General features: G+C 40.7%; 1 protein-coding gene across 1 annotated transcript in view; it reads right to left on the bottom strand.

The window, feature by feature from the left end:
• The window catches only part of MYO3A (myosin IIIA), a 116,322-nt gene extending 113,710 nt beyond the window's left edge, over positions 1-2,612 (bottom strand). The window contains exon 1 of the mRNA XM_031059326.1: positions 2,510-2,612. The gene's annotated coding sequence lies outside the window, so the exon portion shown is untranslated. The remainder of the gene's footprint in view (positions 1-2,509) is intronic.
• Positions 2,613-19,962: the final 17,350 nt, after the last annotated feature.

Here is a 19,962-nt window from a genome sequence, read left to right as displayed (position 1 = left end):
GCCGCCTCCAGAGCCGGGCCACAGCCCCGCACCCTGATCCGTCCCCCGGGGATTACACGGAGCTGAGCCCCGGCGAGGCTGCTGGCCTGGCAAGGGAGAGCTGCGCTCCTGCCCTCGGGGTTGCCCGTGGCTGCGCTACCCTGAGGAAACCTAATGGACCTACCTGGCCCTCTAAAAATAGTTCACATCTGGTGCACGCCCCGAGCTCGCGTTAGTACCTGTTGCAGAGAGGTGACCGCATTGCAACAGCGCAACATTAAGTGTAATAACGTAATAGCGGGGTGAATTTGCAAGACAGAGTACTCAAAAGTTGGAAATGGATAAATTTTAGAAGTACAGCTGCTGTATGTTACATGAACCAGGCTTTAATTATGCTGGTTAGGCTTTCTTTGCAAAATCCCTAACAAACTCACCGCAAAGAAGCGGCAAAACTCTGTCAGCACCGTGTACCTCCATCAGAGACTATGTCTGTTGAGTTGGGTTTGTCTCCTTTCATTTTTCTGATAATATTTGAACCTGGGTTTCGTTTTCAGACAGGTCTGACACGAGGGGAACTGTTTCAGAGCTGTGTTTTACATCTTTCTCAAAAGGAGAGCTCCCTCTCCCTGAGCAAAGATCTCATTGCTTTCAGTTGTGCTTGGGAGTGCCTGGCACCCCAGTGCCTTTTGGCTGCATGTCTAGTGGATGGCAAATCATATGCTGAAGCATGACAGTCTAATCCTCTGATCATGCGGAAGCTTGGCCAGAGTGCGCCATCAGAAAAAGGCTACAACCTCTCAGTGGAAATTCTGGTGCAAAAAGGAGTGATGGGTACTCATAGCTCTTCTAGGAAGAGCTTGCATGCATCCAAGACCTGGAACAAGCAGCTGAGAAGTGTACAGATGCAATCATGGGAACCAGAAAAGACAGTAACATCAGTGATCAGCTGATATGTTCCTGTCTACTTCTAGCAACGCTGTCTTAAAGCCGCTGCTGCCCACCTCATCTAACTCTCACTGTGTGCCGACGTTACCATGCCTTAGCTCTGAAGACCTAAAATTCTCTATGAGCCCCCCCTCTGTCAAAGGGACCTCAAAGGCAAAACTCCATGACAGGGCTCCGATAAACCACTAAAAGTATTGAACAAATTATGTCTTCGGCATTAATTAATTTTTCAGGTGAACTGTGAAACTCCAAAAAACTCATATCTGTTTCATTTAGGTAATCCTGAACAATATGTAAGTAATGGCAGTCTGTTGCTGCAGAAAGGGTCCTAGGTTAAACCAGCTAAAGTTTAAAGACCAATGTCCAAGGCCTATAGAACTAGGCACTGTGGAAACAAACAGGGAATTTATGCCCTTAGGGAATCTGTGTGTCAAATGGACACTGATGGTGCTGGAAAATTTAGTCATGAAATGATTACGTGACAGTCAGTGTCATGCAGCCCAGCAACATTCTTCCTTTGCCTTTATTTTCACTCCTTCATGTTCTTTTTCCATCTCAATTTGCCTTGGCTGTTGCCCCTCATTTTCCCAAAAAATTACTGCTTTGCTGTTATCTAGAATACTTTTCAGATGAGATTTCAAGGTTCAAGAGTAAATATGGGTATATGCTTTCTCTGCCCCAAAATAAATTTGAGAAAATTAACGACAAATATTATATATTGACAATATCCAGATATATATATTAAAAGATAAATGAAGTGTGATCATCTCCAGCTGTATCTGGTATGAGGTTAAGTTTGCTTGATGCCACAAGACAGCATCTATACTACACTCTCTTTTTAACAGATTGTGATTAGATTAGTTTCAGACTTTATCCTTGCCTTTCAATATGGTTTTTACCTTCATTAGAAATATTGTGGGTGCAAGTCTGAGAACTATTTTTAATTATTATGTGACAAATATGAAAGCAGTACGAACAGACAACCTTTCAAAGCATCTTCAACATTAGATCACATTAGGGAGTTGCTTTTAGAATGTCTTACTCTTCATTATTAAAATGTAATGGACCCGAAACATACATAAGTATAATAGACCTCTTTTACTCCAGAACTGATACATTCAGACTTCTACATTCTCAGAAACTTCTAATAACAACAAGGGGTAGGGGGGTGGGAAAGATGCCCTTGTGATTAAGGCACCAGATTAAGGCTGTAATATTCTATAGATTGTGAAAGATCATGCTACATCCAAATCAAGTCAGGATGCAGATAGGCAGGACACAGTGGACCCTCCCTACAAAAGGAGGTCCCTGGCTGCCAGGCTCCAAATCCTGGGCAGAGTTCAGCCACAAAGAGTTTGTGGGACCTAAGACATATGTTCCTGCTTTTCATCTCTTTTTCTCTTTATAATTGATCTTTTAATAGTATTCTACTCAAGAGCCGTTGTTTTGATGGCTAATGAGGTACATATGCAAATAGCAAGTGATACCCAAAAAAGATCAGGAGATATATACATGATAACATAAGAAAATAAACAAGCATGCTTAACTAGCAGAAGACCACCACTATAAGAATAAAAGAACTTACCTCTCTGGGGAAGTGTTTTTTGACCTCTCTGGCTGCTTAACTGAGCACAGCCTGTAGCAAATATAAGGAACTCCTCCCCTTTGGTGTTTATTACAGAGAAGCAGTACTTCCTGCAACACCTGAGTAAATATCCTCTAGGAAAACCACCGCAGAGTTTGTCTACATCTAGCTCAGTATTCTTTTGATCATAGATGCCATCTACCATAATGAATTATCAAGGATGTCTAAAAGCATAAGTTATTTATTTGAATTCATAGTTTTCTCTAAAGCAACCCTGAGCTTTGCCAGATATTTTCTTTAGTTGATCAAAAGAGCTCCGTAACCCCTTTTGAAGGTCTTAGATGTGTGATCCTTGTAATCACATTTAAGGGGCTCGTTAGCTCAGGAGATTGTTAATAGGATACAAAACCTTTAACATCCAACACAGATCATTACAGATGAAAAGCTGTGACTATTCAACAGCTTTTTCATGTCCCATGACCTAACTTAGTTCCTAAAGGAGAAATGTTTGTATTCCTTCAAATTTACAGAATGTGCTTTTCAGACTGTTTTTTAACTTCGCATATAATACAGAATATTTGACAAACAGGAAAATAATTTAAAAGCCCAGTGGTAACTAATGAATCCAATTAAATCAGCAATCAAAAGAATTTTGGAATTTCCCACTCCAAAACTGTCTCCACAGTCTCAACAAGCCCATAAGCACAGAAATTGCCGGGAAGCTGACATTTCTTCATTAAAATGTGCCTCTGTAGGTCCCTGTCCTTCGACCCAGGACCTGCACACCTAGCACAGAAGTATTGCCTTTGAATGGTGATAGCCTAACTCATACTTATTGATTCATACCCAGTAGGGAAAAAATGTTACAAGTAAAATGTGCAAGGCATTGTATTGAAATTTCACAGCTGTTTCTATTTCACTGGGTTTGAGGTAGCAAAGTTTTAGGGTTTTGCAGGTGTTGTTTTCCATCTAAGAAAGTCCTAACTTAGACCCAGTTTGAATTCATGTCTCAAATTCATTTTTAAAAAGTGCTCTTAATTTTTTTCAAACAAAATACTGGGAAAAGATGCATTGGAAAATTTGAGATATAAACCCTCCTACAGTTCTAAAAAATTGCAGTAGAGAAGCTCAGGGGCCAAGTGATAACTACAGAGAACTATGCTGCAAAATGTGTCCTGGACTTTACTTACTTAGTACCCTTATCCTTTTCTTGGAACACACTGATCACTAAAATAACATTAAAGGATTTTGCTTACGTGCAGTGATGTCAGCCAGTAAGAAGCTGCTGGGACATCTGAGGATTGCTGCTTTCTGCATACCTGGAGGTAATAGAAAGTGCCAATCTTGAAAATATGCAGGTAAAGATCTGGGGTTGTGGTACTGCCATTTCCTAGTGTGCACACAATATCCCTCAGTCATGAAGCTGTCTTAAAAATTGTGGGATTAAAAATCTAAACAAGCAGTAAACAACACCAGTCACATGGTAGTATTAATCACATGGGTCATCTTGTTGGTCATCTTGTTAATACAGCAGTTCCCAAACTAACTGCTTAGATATTTCAGGTTTGGTTCTTTATAGTTTTTTGCAACATTTTTTTGAATCAGTTGTATGGAGGGTCTCACTTGTATCCTGGAGTACCAATGCCTGTCTTATGAGGTGTTATGTGCATTTTTTCACAGTTATTGTTCTTCCCAGCCCTTGAAAGTTTAGGTGATCAGCAGTCTGACATTAAGTAAAATACCTATTAAACAAATACCACTATTGACACTACTAAACACAAGTGTACTTTGGTAGATAAATAGGACTGTGAACTAGTGAAGTATAAGCAGCATCAGGGTATTGATAAGTGAAGCACTTAAATTGATTTTTGATATGTGCATCTAATTAGCATCTAGCATTCAGTCTCTTCAATTCATTACATTCCAAGTCCTGCTATTTAACAATTTTTTAATGGAGCAAGTAGAGTTCTTTTCATATCAGGTGATAAAAGAAGACTCAGTGTTGAACAAGTGTATTTTTTCTTTTGTCTCTGAAAGGGTCACAGTGCACAAATGGAAGTGTTGGCCAGCAATGATAGATGTCGTTTTGTACAAATGAGGTGGAGAGACAATTTTGCTTGTTCAGTAGCCAGAGCACATACATTTCTGTACAGGCACTGAAGACATTATGGTTTATCTAACACCAACTTCTCTCAAGACTGTACCAGTTCCAATAGTCCTGGCAGGAGTCACAAGGCACCAGATCCTTAATCTGTGGATTAACTGCATGTTGAGGATACCATTTGGAAAAATTATACTACTAATCCTCATAATGTGTAAGGAATTATAAAATGTAATTTAGGTATTCAGCAACAAGATAGAAAAGAATTGTAACCTAAGCAATTTCATGAGCTTTATTTGGCTGTACCTTCTTTTAAATAACATTTTTTTTTAAAGCAACTACCTTGATTTTGAATGGAAATTACTTGTGAGGTTTGCGAATTTGAGGCTCAAAATACTATTCTTGGACAATTTGAAGTTTGGAATAAGTCTGGACATAATGTCCAGAATACTTCCAATGGATAAACAGAATGTGTCCAACATTCTTTTTTTTCCACATTTTTCCCCCTGTTTCAGACATACCAGTAACTTGCTGTCAGTCTATTCCTTCCCTTGGAGCCAGAGGTAACAATCACATTGCCAGACTTCACACACTTCACAAATACATGCTTCATTAATCCCAAACAGATACAAAAAATAAATAAAACCTAGAAAATTCTTTTTCTTTCAAGCAAAAGAAGAGACAGACACAAAAAGAGAATGACAACATAATCTGAAAATAACCCGGAAAGCTTGTTCTGGAGTTTTTCTCCATTATCCTACCCATACTATTTTGAGTTCCTCAGCCTCCTAATCTAGAGGCACTCCATAAATGAGTTTTATAAACAGTTTCCTATTTGTGAGCCTGTCATTAATCTCTGAAGATGTTCCAAAGATAGCCCTTGGAGGATTTGGATTTGTCTTCTTTTTCTTTTTAATCCAGTTAGAGAGTATAGCAAACAGTGACACAAACAGGATTACATTTGGAAGGGTTCTGTGCCTGGTTATGTCAGTGGCACACAGACACAGACACGCTGAGTTCTGCTTTCCTGCTCTGCAGTTTGTTGTCTTCCCAGCTGCTCCTCCTCTTCTTTTCTAGTTGATTGAAAACACATTTGAAAAAAAAAATTACTTTTTTTAAAAAATCAGAGTAAAAAATAATAAAGGAAGAGGAGGGAAGCTGTGTGCCATCCTGATTTTAAACTTATCTTTGTTACCACGTTTGTGTCCCAGTGCTCTCCTGAATGATGAGACAGCCTTGTAATCTCATTTTATAGCAGGAGCAGAACCTAAGGTCCTCTGCTCTCACAGAGTACTTCCAACATTTCTGTGGTGATGGTTTTTAGAAGCAAATTGTCATTAGGATTTTGTAGGTAACAGGCACTTTTTGAAATAAAAACATGGATTTTTAAACACTGAGGGTGACTTAAAACACTGAAATAAAATACAAAAGGTACCAGTATATTGTCCACTTCAGATTACCTTCAAATCAAGGCAAAGAATTTAAAACAATGAAAAGCTGTTAAAGCATCAATAATTCTGTGTTCCTGAAAGTAATAATTGCATATTGATTAGGGCAGCTGGAGTGCTAAATCTTCCAATTGCTCTTTTTATGATCATCTCTCTCCATTATTTGTAACTCCCTCAATTTCTGCCATTAGCTGCAAACAGTATCAAAAAATAATTCTACTTCCCAGCTATTGTCAGGAATAAAATTCTTTAGGAGACAGAGTGATACAGACTTACATTAAAAACATGCCTGATTTTGAATGGTTTTTAATCTCTTAAGATTTTGAAACCTACACATAGCCAGATTCAAGTCTGTCGAATGGTGATGGACTGACTTTATAGATTCTTAGGACTAATAGAAAATATTTAGAGTAAGTGGCTTTGGTATTTCATGTAAATTGTTATAGGTAGCAAGGGTTCACATCCAATAAGATACTTGATAATATATTCTGTCAAAAACTCTCATAAGATAATCAAGATAAACTTAATAACCTCTCGTGTTTTTCTGACAGAAGCTTAGTTTTTAAATATACCTTATCTGTACTATGTTATGGTTCACATTAAAATCACAGAATGCATTTTATAAAAGTTTATGTAATATTAAGTAGTATTGATTTTGCTGCTGTACACTTATACCTCAGATGGTATCTGACATGATTTAATATGAATTGTAAGTCACAACAACATGGCAGTGTAAATCGTCCAAATTAGCTCTGAAGGTTTCAATAAACAAGATCTAAACTAAATGAAAAAGCCAGTATTCAAAACCTCAAAGCCAACAGTCAGTAAAAGTCAAGTAAAAATTTTTCTCCTTCACATTTTCTAGATAGGAAAGAAGACTGTACTCTGTGTTTGTTAAATAATACACCTTTGCAAAGCTGAGGTAAACTTATCTGGCTGTTCTTTAAAACATTTAAGTTGCAATTAGTATAATGGTCCAGCAGTTTCTGTGTCTAGCTGCCTTCCAGTGCCAGAGGTAGATCTTCAGTTTGCCTTTTAAAATGCCTTTTTAAAAGGGATTGTTAAGGAAACCTGAAAAGGAGCTGTAATGGATCTAACCCTGTGGAAATTTTCAGTCCTGAAAGTGAAAATGGTCTTTATGAAAGTGCTGTAAGGCACAGGTTGAGTGGCCTTACTGTTGGAGGTCCAACCCTAGTCTGGGTAGCCCACAGGTTTGGTTCTCAGCTGTGAAAATGTGGTGCTCTGGCAGCAGCCTCTTGGCCTCTGGATTAGGGTGTTTTCCTACCCTGTTGTTGCCTGACACAATCTGCTGTGGAGAGTATCCTCAGAACAAGCCAAGACTGTTTGCTTTATCCATTTTAGCTAAAAATACTTGTTAGTCATTGTTTTCACACACAATTGAGACCACAATGCGATTTTTGACTTTTGATAAGTCATGCAGAGGTCAGGGCTGCTGTGTGCCCTGCCATCCTCAATCAGCCTGTCTAGTGCAGAAAGGTTGTTCTCGGAGATGGTTTTGTGTCCTGAGGTTCTGACTTTGATTGTGGCAGCTGCCTTGCTTAGCAGGCACGGCAGGACACAGAGGGAAAGCAGATCAGAGCAGCAGGGGAGGCTGGTGTTCACCGCCAAGCACAGCCCAGAGCAGGGCCACCCACCGCTGCCCTGCTGCCGTCTGACAATTGAGCTCGGATTTCTACCTTCAGGTCTGCTTGAACCCAAAGAAAGGAGCCATGTGTAGCAGCAAATTGCATACAAAATTTCTGCAAATACAAACAATTAGTTTTGTTTTGGTTTAGTTTGGGGTTCTTTGGTCTTCGTCTTAGGAAAAATTCCAGATCTCACCTAGGAGAGCTTAGCGTTCATTTCCCATGCAATGCAAACCTCCTGCCTGCTCTGTCTGGGGGTACTGGAAGGACAGTGAGCCTGACTCCATGCTCCCTGGGCCTGTCTGACTCAAGAAACTCCCAAATTTGTTATGTGAAAGCTATGTCCTCTAGTTGAGTGTTCAGAATGCAGCTGCATGAAGTATCAAATAGCAAATTACTATGATTGTGTGAGGGAGTTCACTGTAGCACTGTTTTCTGATTGGGGGAGCACATGTGTGTTTCTGATTATCAGATGCACCTATTAAGATTTGCATTCCTAACCCCAATGTCATTCAAGCAAACAGTAAAACTTGTGTTGGTTTGGAATGGGCTGGGCACTGCCACTTGACAAACAATACTTTTAATAGAAAATTAGTTAATTCCCTTATTGCCTTTTTAGATATAAGACAACAATAAGGAGCAATACTTTACACTTTCTGGTACTGTTTATTTGTAGGATTTATTGATATGCTGCAGTCCACATGCACATCATCAGCCCATTGCCAAAAGTGTTGCACTAGGCAGTAAAGATCTCCATGCTCACAGACAGCAGACAAGATTTTGCTTTTGAAATCTGATGCAGAAGACCCACTGCACAGAAAGCATCAGAGCATCTCAGATGGCTGTCTCAGAAGGAGCAAGGCGCAGGATATGGTGTGTTTTGCACCTGTTATGCAACAGAGAACAATTTGCCAATTAATTCAGGTAGAAGAGATAACATGTCTTGGATTTCCTGCTCCTAATTTATTGAACAGCTAAGCCCTTGGGACTAATAAAAAGTATTTCATTTGCCTGCAGGAGGTTTACAGTTTCTGATAAAACAGAAAAATACCAGCTCTCAGAATGGCAAAGTATCATTAACTGATGCAGACTTTGCATTGAGAACATTTGTGGTGGACTAATTAAATAAATGTTCTACCTCACCTTCAAATTGTACTCCCTGATGGGCAAAATGATGGGTGAGGTAGATGGGTGAGCATTTCCTCATTTTCTTACCACTGTTTCTTCATCAGCCATGAGAAAACAAGGTAGGAAATAGCCTTTCCATCTTCCACTTTTTTCTGGCTTGTAGGTGATGGGAGACTTTAATTTTGTAGGCATTTGTTACATAGGATTGCATCCTAGGACCTAGGTGACAAGCTCAAGTGTCTTAAGTACTAAACCGTGACTGAGGGAATATGAATACAGAGGACTCTATGTCTTTACTTAGGAAATAACTGAAAATAACTCATAAAAGATTAATTCACTTGCTAGTTTCTTCTTCTCTGCAGCTTCATTATACAAATTGGAAGAACAGGTAATACAATAGAAAGTCTTCTGGCTTGACAATGAATTCCCAGAATCTTCTCACTTTCAAACTAATAAATAAATCAAATGTTCCTTATTCATGAAGATGGCAGTACCATCTTACAATGCTTGCTGTGATGCCAAGTGCAGTTTAACTAAAACACAGGGCCTTTTTGTTTTTCACTTGGGGATAGAGGGCTTATTGAGGTCACCAGCTGCTCTAAAAGTGATAACATTTTTCTGCAAAAAGGCCATTAAAAAAATCAATGTTGAGTTAATATTCTTCAAAGAATTGTGTTTTTTTAAACTAGTTCTTGCTTGTACCACATTTATTGAGCTTCTTCTGGAGGTCCTGTATCAAACCTCAGATGATTATGCATCTCCTGATTTGTGGTCTTCTTGCACAGTTATGATAAGATTTATTTATCAAGCTACCAGTGGAGTTATGATCAGGTAGACCAATGAATCACTGTCTTGCCTCTTCTAGTAGATGCATTATCTCTTTTTCTCTCTTCAAAATCTCTGTCTCCAGTAGTTTTGAGGACACATCCTTAGTCTGTAAGTTTGTTTCAGTCTCAGTTTTATTATGAGATTCATGACTGAAAGCTTCAAACCAAACTGCAGACATGTCTGTTTTTTTAGTTGAAATAGCTGTGCTTTCTTCCACAGACAGGAGGCTGTATTCACTGAGATGTGAGATGTCACACATGAGATTCATCTTACAGAAAACTGAGAACCAAACAAAACCTGTTTAGTTTGCAAAGTAGCTGAGGTCGTACTCTGTAAAAACCACGCTCACTGAAGCACCTGGTGGTGAAATCCCCCAGCCCAGAATGAAGTGCTTACAGTCAAAGACACAGGAGTTTTATGTCCAACCTCCAGCTTTCAAAGAGCTTCTGAGAAGCAAAAGTGATTCATGTGTCTTCCAGACGAACTTCACTGGCAGTGCCTTTCTTACAATTCTGATTGGAGCTGCTCAAAAATTAATTTCAGTTTCTTTCAGGCTTCTTTGAGTCTCCATTATGTTGGTCACCTTAGGTCAGGTTTGTTGTCATCCAGGCTGGTTGTCTTGGATGTCCTTGCCAGTACTTCAAAGCTGCTCACAGGATAAGGGCCTATGCTTATGTTCTCTAGATAGCTTTAAATAAGTTTTCTTCTCATGTATCGTATATTCTGCAGTTTCTAAATCTAACTAGGTGAAATGGGATGATCAGTCACTTTAATTATTGTTTGTAATTTTGCCTTTACAGCTTGAGCAGATTCCTATTCAGAGAAACAAGAAAGTTACATTTGATACTCAGCAGAAATCTTTGTCCAGTTTTACATAACACTGAGATTTTTTTTCTGTCTTTTTATGTTCCATGAAATCTTTCTCAAAGGGAAAAGTAGTAATGGAATGGTTTTATTTACCATTTTCTTCCTGTTTGCTGTTTTTTCCATGTTTACTATGTACTATTCTCTGTATTTGCTATTTCCCCATATCTCTGGATCTCTGGGTTGAGGTGTTGCTTGTTTTGGTTTTTTTTAAAGAGACAAATACAAAAATGTGGAGTACAAAATTCAATACTCGTTATTTTAGAGATTGCTCCTCAGTCCCAATACAGCTTCACTCTCATTTCTTCAACAGGGTGACTTACAAAGAATCCAACACAGCACACTGAGCTTTGCAACACCTTTTTTATTCATTTCACACAGATCTCTAGACAGCATCCAGCTTCCTCCAGAGCAGAATTAGGTCTGCATTGCTACTGCATGACCTGGCTAAACGTCATCAAAAGATTTTTGCAAGCAGCTCCTATTAATGCTATTAGGAATGTGACATATTAATCTCTCATGTGCAGGGGAGAGAACAAATCCATTCAGTTGCAGAATAAAAATACTGTTAGTGTTTGAGGAAGTATAGAAACCTGAACCATTTGACAACAGCAACAATCAACAGAACAATACTTTTGGCTAGTTAGTACCATGCAGTACAGTACAAATCAGTACAGGTGCAAAGATAATGCAGTGTGTCCCTCCACTCGTCCACCTCTGCTGAGATGTTTTTTGCTATCCTGTCATATCGTTAAGTTGCAACAGCATTATTCCAGCTTCTAAAAAAACCTGGGAATGCATAATATAAATATTTATCCCATCATAGGGGCAGAACTGAAGAGAAGGCTATGGGAAAAAAAAACAAAGATGAAAAAATAGGTCTTGATTACCTTTGTTTTGGTAAAACAAATAAATTGTGCATTCACTTGTTTAAGCGGGTGTTTCCATCCTATATTCATGTGTGCTTATCTGTAGTAATCAGCAAGTTACTCTTCAGCTATTTTATGGTTTTATAGTGTGATTTCATACCTTCTTCCCAATAAATATTCTTTTTTACTGGAGCTCAACCATAATCCAAATAAAGCAAAGATTCTTCTGAAATTCTGCATCTTTACTTTTATCTCAGAATCAGTCTTATCAGTATATCTTTTAAATTTCTATCTCTGCTGTTTAAAAATGGTAGCTCTAAAAGGGAACCTTATAGGGACAACTGTGAGGAAGATTCAAATCCATTGACTGGTCAGTAGAGGACATGTAGGTATCTAAACCAGAAAAAAGAGAGTAAAATCAAATGTTGGGAGACACCTGAAGATGCTGCAAGGATGGATGAAATTCTGGGTCATGGACGTTTAAATGTTTTGTATGTGCCTGTAAGAGACAAAAGGTTTTGTTCTATTCTGCCACTTGTATATTCATGAGTAAACTGCCATATTATGAGAATGTGTCTGGTGCATGCTGTGAGCCAACACAAACTTCCCAGAGGCACATTGGGTGGTTTCAGAACCCCATCCTCTCCTGGCTGTATCTGCCCAGCGAAGGGAACTTGGATGTCTTGCCCAGGAGTGTCCCTGGGAATGCCTTGGTGTCCACAGGTGAGACATGGGCTTGAACAGGCTCACAGCAGACTCAGACTGGCTGGGGGCACTGCAAGGACCAGCTGTTCCTCAGGTTTCTCCCTACCAGTGCAGTGGGATTGTGTATAAAACATCCCCGAGGCATCCTTTGGACTGAACAGGAGGAATTGGGAAGGCCCTTCAAGGGCCTTGTTTCCTTCCAGTGGCCGTGCAGCCTTGCCTGACTGACGCACTGGCAGCACTTCTTGCTGGGAATGGGGAGCTAACCAACTCAGCCAGTTTTTCTGCATACATTTGAATGCCAAATATAGTTCTGATTGCAACAGCATTTGCTAAATGTATAAAATATAAGTTGTGGCTGTAGCCTAATTCAAAGCCAATCCAGACACTACAAAAGACACCAGCTAAGACAAATCTCTGGTGCACTGAAATAAAAGTGAGCCCTGTGCAAAACAATGGGTTCCTTGGTGGTTTGCTTTGATGCTGGCTGGTGTTGAGTCAAGGGGCACATCTGAAGAGCTCTGTCCTGCTGTCTGAACTGAGAATATGCCAATGGGGGTGAAGCTCAGAGTGTCTCCTCAATGTTTGCAGACCTACCTTATGCAGCCTGTGGATGCCTTGGAGGTCTTCCAAGAATCTGAGGATCCCAGACAACAAAAACAAGGCATTTCTTGGGTAAATGAAAGGAGAGATAGTTCATAAGGGAGGAGCTGGCCAACCCCACTTGAAGAAGTTCTTTGGGCACTAAATTAAGATAACTGTCATACATTTCTTGTCACTGCTACAGCTGCATGAAATTTACTTCTCTTTATACATTTTAGCATAAAATGGTTCTCTGGCATGGTTCTTTGTAGTGGGGGGTGGGGGGAGCACAGAAGTTGCTTCATTTTCCAAAAACTGTAGTCTGGCCCCACTAGAGGAAGTATGAACACTTATGAACTCTTTCCAAAAAACGGTTTCAAAATGACACTTCATCTTTCACCTACATCAAGTTCATTTACTATAGTTTTCAAACCTGTAAAATATATTTTTCTTGTGATTTATACTGAACTTTTTGTTTGGCTCCCCTAATTTGTCTTCTGGCCTGCAATGCAAGCAGCATCCATCATGCACTTCTTTGGCTGGACCTGAATCTTTCTGGCAAAGTAAAATCTCAGGACTCTGGGAGTTTTGTGGTTTACCATAACCCTGTATGGTAAGAGCGCAGTATCCTCCCTTTACTCCATGTTGTTGGATTCTTGGACAATAAAATAATTGATTTCAGGCAAATGACTTCTACTAAATTTTTAAAAATTTTATTTTAATTGCTATGTTAAAGAGTCACAAATCAATGAGTAACATTCCATTCTGGAATCAAGAGCAGGGCAGTTTCTGGGGCTAAATTCATAGACTACCTTCTTGATTTAAAACATCCATAATGGAATTTCTAGATTTTGGCTACATAAATTTACCCATAAACTCCCACCTGTCTTTCTGGATGTGATCTGATGCCCCACAGACAGGTTTTTACTATACAAAATGAGTGGTCCTGCATGTGGATTCAATACCACGTCTGCGAGTTAGCTGTATCATTCTTGTTAGACTAACTCTCCTTAGAAAGGTCTCAGCTGATCTCATGTGTACAGAAGAGACAGGCATTTGCAACTAGCTGGTGGCTGCTGTGGAGTGCTTTTTCTGTGGCTTTGATCTCCTCACCAGCATCTCAGACTGCTGGCAGGATCAGGGCCTCTGCTTTAGGAAGGAGGCAGGAGGCTGATGCAAGGTGCTTCATCTGTCACTCTGGCTGGTAGTTCAGTAATTTATTTTCTTCCCCTTTAATCTATGTCCTATAGAAGGTCTGGAAATTTTACTTTCTCACTTCTGCTGTGGAGCTGCCCTCTGTCACTATGAGCTGCTAAGATAATTTCTTTAAAACTGAGAAATGGGAAGAGGAGTTTGTAATCATCTCAGATCTATTTTGTCACATTAGCCTTGGGCTTATATTTGCATTTGAGGCCAACCTCCCAATTTTTCCTGCTGTCCCAGTTTTGGCACTCTGTCTTGAGTGTGAAGTGAGCCAGGTAAGTCAAGAAACAGCAAAGCATTGGAGGATACAGCTGGCTGAAGCTCAGCCCATGTCTTGACAGGGCCCATGGCCATAACCATCTTTGACAAAGTCCTGTGAGGTTCTCTACTCAGCACTGGATTAAAAGGAAACAGCAACTTATCTACTTAAGAATACCAAAACAAAATTGATGGAAATGATGATATTCTAGGAGAAAAATGTTGTGCTTAGGAGTCCCAAGACAGTGCAGTTTTACAGCCAGAGATCTGGCCTAGGGAACGAGTCTGGAACATTCATAGTGTGTGTTTGTCATCAAATAAGAAATGTTATCAGCTGCCAGAGATTGAGATATCCATCAATTAAATCCAAAGGAAATACAGAGGGCAAAGTGTATAAGGATTGTCCAAGCATACCTACATTTCTGTTTGTGTAGCCAGAAACTTCTTTTGAGTGGAGTCTAACTAAGCACGTGGGTTTAGACAGTCACACACCACAGACTGTGGTGTGATGGAGCTTGACCTGCAGTGTGCTCACTCAGCATGACTTTCCAGATCACTGAAAAACACAGAACAGCCATGGCCATGGCTCCAGTTGTTACTGCAATTTCCTTTGCTGCATCAGCTGACAATGTATATCTACACCTGCCTGTGTGCAGTCCCACAGGATGGCAGGAAGTCCAGAGCAAAGCAGTAAAGTGGATTTGACAACTAAGGCAGCCCAAGAGATGTGAGATCCATATATTGGGCAATGTGAGAAATACGCATGGCAACTTTTGATGGAAATCATCAGAGGCAAAGGGCCAAACATCCACATGCTTGTTGGGTGAGAGACAAAGGGCTCTGGAGTAGTTAAAAGAGCCATGATATGTCAGGAAACTAAGACAGCAGAAACTGCTATGAGACTGCCTAACAGACATCCTGCTGCCACCAAGAAAGAAAATTGGGCTGTAGAGACAAGACAGAGAACTGCACCAATGCTACAAGCAGGAGAGAGTGCTGGGCCTGCAGGGAAAACAGAAAGCATCTTTTTGATTTCTATCTGGAAATGCTTTCATCTTTACAGAAGTGCAGGCTCACCCAGCTAGCTGGGACTGTGAAATAGCCACCAGAGTAACAGGCTCTGCGAGACACAATGAGCTCTTTGGTCTTTCTGTTTTGTGAATAAAACAAGCATTTAAAATTGATCATGACACCCAGTGTTAGTACCTAATATGCTCAGTGTCCCCCCTTTTACAGTAGCTCTGCACAGTATTCCCCCTTTACTCCATGTTGTTGGATTCTTGGACAATTAAATAATTGATTTCAGGCAAATGACTTCTACTAAATTTTCAAAAAATTTATATTAATTGCTATGTTTAAGAGTCACAAATCAATGAGTTGCCAGGCTACTAATGAACATTCAGTGAAAATATAGGGCAGTCTCTCATCTACAAGGGATAAAACCATTTACCTGTGGTGTCCATTCTCACATCCCCAGAGTTAACCAGCTGGCAAACAAAACTAAGGGGTTTATCAGCATTAGTATGTACATTGTGCTGTCTCTGCAGGAAGGAGTCAAGTATTATTTAATTCAACATCCCAAGCATAACAAAACAGGGTTTTGAAGCCAAACTTTGTATTTAAATATACAGATGTGTACATATACTGCAGGTGGATAGGTGGTGGTTTGTAACTCAGGATGGCATTAACCAAAGTGGTACCTTCTGCCCAGGAGAAATCATACATAGTGAACTGTAGGAAGAACTATCCAAAAGCAATGGAGGACCACAGAGTGCTTTGAGAAAGTCTCTCTAGAACACCAAAGGACAGAAAAACCAAGCATCAGCTTTTCATCAATGAATTAATATGTTGTCAAAGGTCTGACCACTGCTAACGTGTCTTTGCATGGAAGAGAAACCTCAGCACCTTTTATCTCACTCCATGAGCACTGACTCATCTCTTCTGCCTACATTAAATATCTACTGAACTAATCTAAACCTTCTGTAAATGTCTCTCTTCCTTAAAAGAAAGGGGTTTTCTGTATTAGATCTGGCTGCATTTTTATGAACCAAGATAAATGAGGGTTGTTAAGACATTCTCCAAGCACTTATTCAGGTTTTCAGGCTTGAAAAATCAAGCTAAGTACATAAGTAAGAAGTCTGCATTCAGCCCACACAGCACCTCTGTCACTGGATCGTAATTCCTCCACTCTGGGATTAAATTCCAATGGACCCTGTCCTGCAAGTCTTACAGAAGGTAATTAATGAAGAGAGGCTGCATGAAAAGATAAAATTTTGTATAAGAATGAAAGATCACGTACAGAGGACCAACATATCTCTTGATTCCTCTCATACTTGGCCTGTAATTGCTTGCTGAAGTGTTAGGATATGAAGAAGTCCAGGTGGTCTGTTAGCTCTGCCTTTTCTCTAAGTGCTCGGCTAAACTTTTCTTCAGTCTGCTCCAACCCCTTTCTGGAATCAAAACTCTATAACTTTAAGCAACTTTGTAAGGTCATCAAAACTTTAACTAGTGCTTGTAAATAAAATACAAATTTTCCTATGTGCAAGAGATTTAGTTTTCCAAATTATATCTGCATATGTATATATAGATGTTTTCTGATACAGTATTGGATTTGTGTGGCTGGGTTTTGGTAGCAGTGAGGGGCGAGGGGGACAGACTACAGAGATGGCTTTTTTGAGATTCTGCTAAAAGCTTCCTCCATGTCTGACAGAGGCAATTCCAGCTGGTTTCAGGACAGACCTGGAGCTAGCCAACCTGAGCCCATCAGCCATGGTGGCAGCGCCTCTTGGGACACAAATTATTCTGCAGACACCAAGGTCAGTGGAGAAGGGGGGGAAGGAAGTGCTTCAGGCACCAGAGCTGAGCTTCCACTATGACACGTGATGAAGGACATGGTGAGGCACCTGTGCCCCTGCAGTCCATGGAGGAGCCCCTCACTGGAGCAGCTGGATGTCCAAAGGGCTGTGACCCTGTGGGGAATCCATGGGGGGCCCACGCTGAAGCAGCCTGTTCCTGAAGGACTGCAGCCCATGGAATGGACCCACACTGGAGCAGGTCAAGAAGAACTGGTGCATGTCGGAAGGACTCATGTTGGAGAATTTCATGGAGGACTGTCCTGTGGTAAGGACCCCTTTCCCCAGACAGCAGGAGGGGAAGAACTGCTCTCCCAGCAGAGGAAGCAGAGATGAAACCAATGTGATGAACTGAGTGTAAACCCCATTCTGAGAATCAGGAATAAAAATTAAGCCCAAGAAGGAGAGAGGAGGGGGGAGAAGGATCTGTTTTATTTTCATTATCCTACTCTGATTTTGACTAGCAATGAATTCAACTAACTTTCCCAAGTCGAGTCTGTTTTGCTCATGATGGCCACTGGTGGGTGATCTCTTCCTGTTCTTACCTCAACTTATGAGCCTTTTGTTATATTTTCTCTCCCCTGTTCAGTTGTGGAGGGGAGTGATAGAGTGGATTTGGTGGGGCTCTGGCCTCCAGTCAGGGTCATAGCACCACAGATGTACAGGCAGGTTGTCCTTCAGAACAGTCATTGGGCTGGTTTGGACATTGCTTGACTACTTGGAGTCTTGTGGTTCATGCCTGGGACAGAGCACACACTTGTTCAGTGTGTGATTTATTTTCCCCTATTAAGGTTCACCTTGAAATTTCAGTCAATAATACCATAAAGCAGAACTACAAATGCTCTAATCAGCTCTATCAGCACCAATATTTGCGAAGAGTATCATAAGGGACTTAATTCTGTTGCTCTGTGCAGTAAACTGCTCCAGTAAAATGCTCTGCATTAGGGGCAGGTTACAGCTAACACCTGGCAAATGGTGTGAAACAGGCTGGAAACTGTAATGATCATACAGTAGCATGTGTCTTGTATTTCAAGAAATTATTTCTATCCACCCACAATATTGTTTTAAGTGAAGTACTAAATGAGCCCATAGCTCAATAGGTCTGTGTGAAGTATTTTAACAGTCTTACTGTTCCAGATAAGACAAGGCTAAAGGCAAGTTGCAATGTATGTATGTGCAAGAAAAATCACTTCAGCCACATCTGAAATAGAGTTTGCTAGTGTAACTCCTGGAGGCTGATTACAGTTCATACTCAGACACACAGCAGATTACCATGACCAGGTGAAATTGCAGGGGGCATTTTACTACAACAGGACACAATCATGCAAAGACAAAATGGGAAGTTAAGCCTAATGATCCTTTCATATGCCAAAGGTATATACGGTAAGAAACCACAGACAGACAACCTCAAGTTTCTACAGTGCCTGAAGTATCCCTCCTTGTTTTGTAAAACTAAAGGGACGGTAACATGATGTTCCTGAGCTATTCTAAGGTGCCACATCAGACTGACAGAGAAGGAAGAATGCTACCTGCTGCTTTGTTGAAGGATCCAGGCCTCCTTCACTCAGTCACTAACCCAGGTTGGCCGTATTTATATTAGAACTGATACAGTCACAACCTATGCAGGCAGTCTGGACAACCAGCCCAGGCACCTAGAGATAGTGCCATAGGTCATAAATATAAAACTATTATTACCTGAAGTCTCTGAAAACACCTGAAGCTAAAAAGTGGCTATGACCATTTAGTGACTACATAGGTTTTGTCATCATTAGGGACATATTATTTTATTTGTCTGTTTCCTGTTTCCTTTTGTAGCTGTATTATCCTCCAGAACCATGAGGTACTTACTGATCATTTCTATAATTTCAAACTCATTTTTTATGCATTGGTCTCAGGTCAGTTTTCACTTTTTGTTTCCTGCAAGTTATATCCCTTGATGTTCACCCACAGTGAAAAGAAGGAAGATCTTTATGCATCCAGAACAGGAGTTATCAGCTTGAGCATTTGAGTGCCCAAACTAAAAGTGACAGACAGCATTTAACTTAGTTCTCCCCTCGGGAGGAAATGCTCTTAACCTCAAACATGTAGGCAACAGAAGCTGGGTTTGACAGCGTCTCACTCTCCATGTAACAACTTTTCAGTGGTTTCTTGTAGTGCACAATCCTACGTTTCTTGATACTTGGCTTCCTTGCAGGACTTTTGCATTCTCCTCAGCCTTTATGCCCTATGCCCTGCCTGCAGGTGTTTGGGAAACACCTCCATTCCCTAGCTGGCTGCGTGGCCCCAAGGGATGCACAGTCTCCTCTTCCTCTACAGGTCTCCTCAGACCAGGAGGGGAGCCATCAGGGTGAAGAGCAGCTTTCCACCCTGCTGCCCTTTCTCTTGGGCCTTTTCACAGAAACATGTTAACGCACAATATCAAGAAAGCATTTTAAACAGCTGGGCCACCCATTCACCCATTTAAGCCATATTTCCTAGATGGAGTCTGCCCTGGCCAGTGTGAAGTGCACTGAAAGGGCTGTGGTGACAGCTGGCTACCAGGAGGCATTACCTACTGCATCAGTAGAATTTCCAGACCCATGAGATATGGTTGCTGTTTCAGCCCTGCAATCTCTGAAATGAAACAAACAAAACTTCTTCTCATGTTCAGCCAGAGGGGCCAAGAAGACCAGTGGCATCCCAGATAATATAAAAAATAGTGTGGCCAGCAGGACCAAGGAAATATTTGTCCTTCGTGGGTCCAGTCCTGGGCTCCTCATCACAACAAAGACTTTGAGGTGCTGGAACATGTCCAGAGATGGGCAGTGAAGCTGGTAGAGGGTCTAGAGAGTGAGTTATATGAAGAGAACCTGAGGGAGCTGGGGGTGTTTAGCCTGGTGAAAGGGAGGCTCAAGGAACCCTATTGCTCTCTACAACTGCCTGAAAGGAGGGTGTAGCCACATGGAGTCAGTCTCATCTCCCAGGCAACA

The sequence above is a fragment of the Geospiza fortis genome, unplaced genomic scaffold, assembly GCF_000277835.1.
Source record: "Geospiza fortis unplaced genomic scaffold, GeoFor_1.0 scaffold75, whole genome shotgun sequence".
Classification (NCBI taxonomy): domain Eukaryota; kingdom Metazoa; phylum Chordata; class Aves; order Passeriformes; family Thraupidae; genus Geospiza; species Geospiza fortis.
This window is presented reverse-complemented; position numbering and strand designations above follow the sequence as displayed.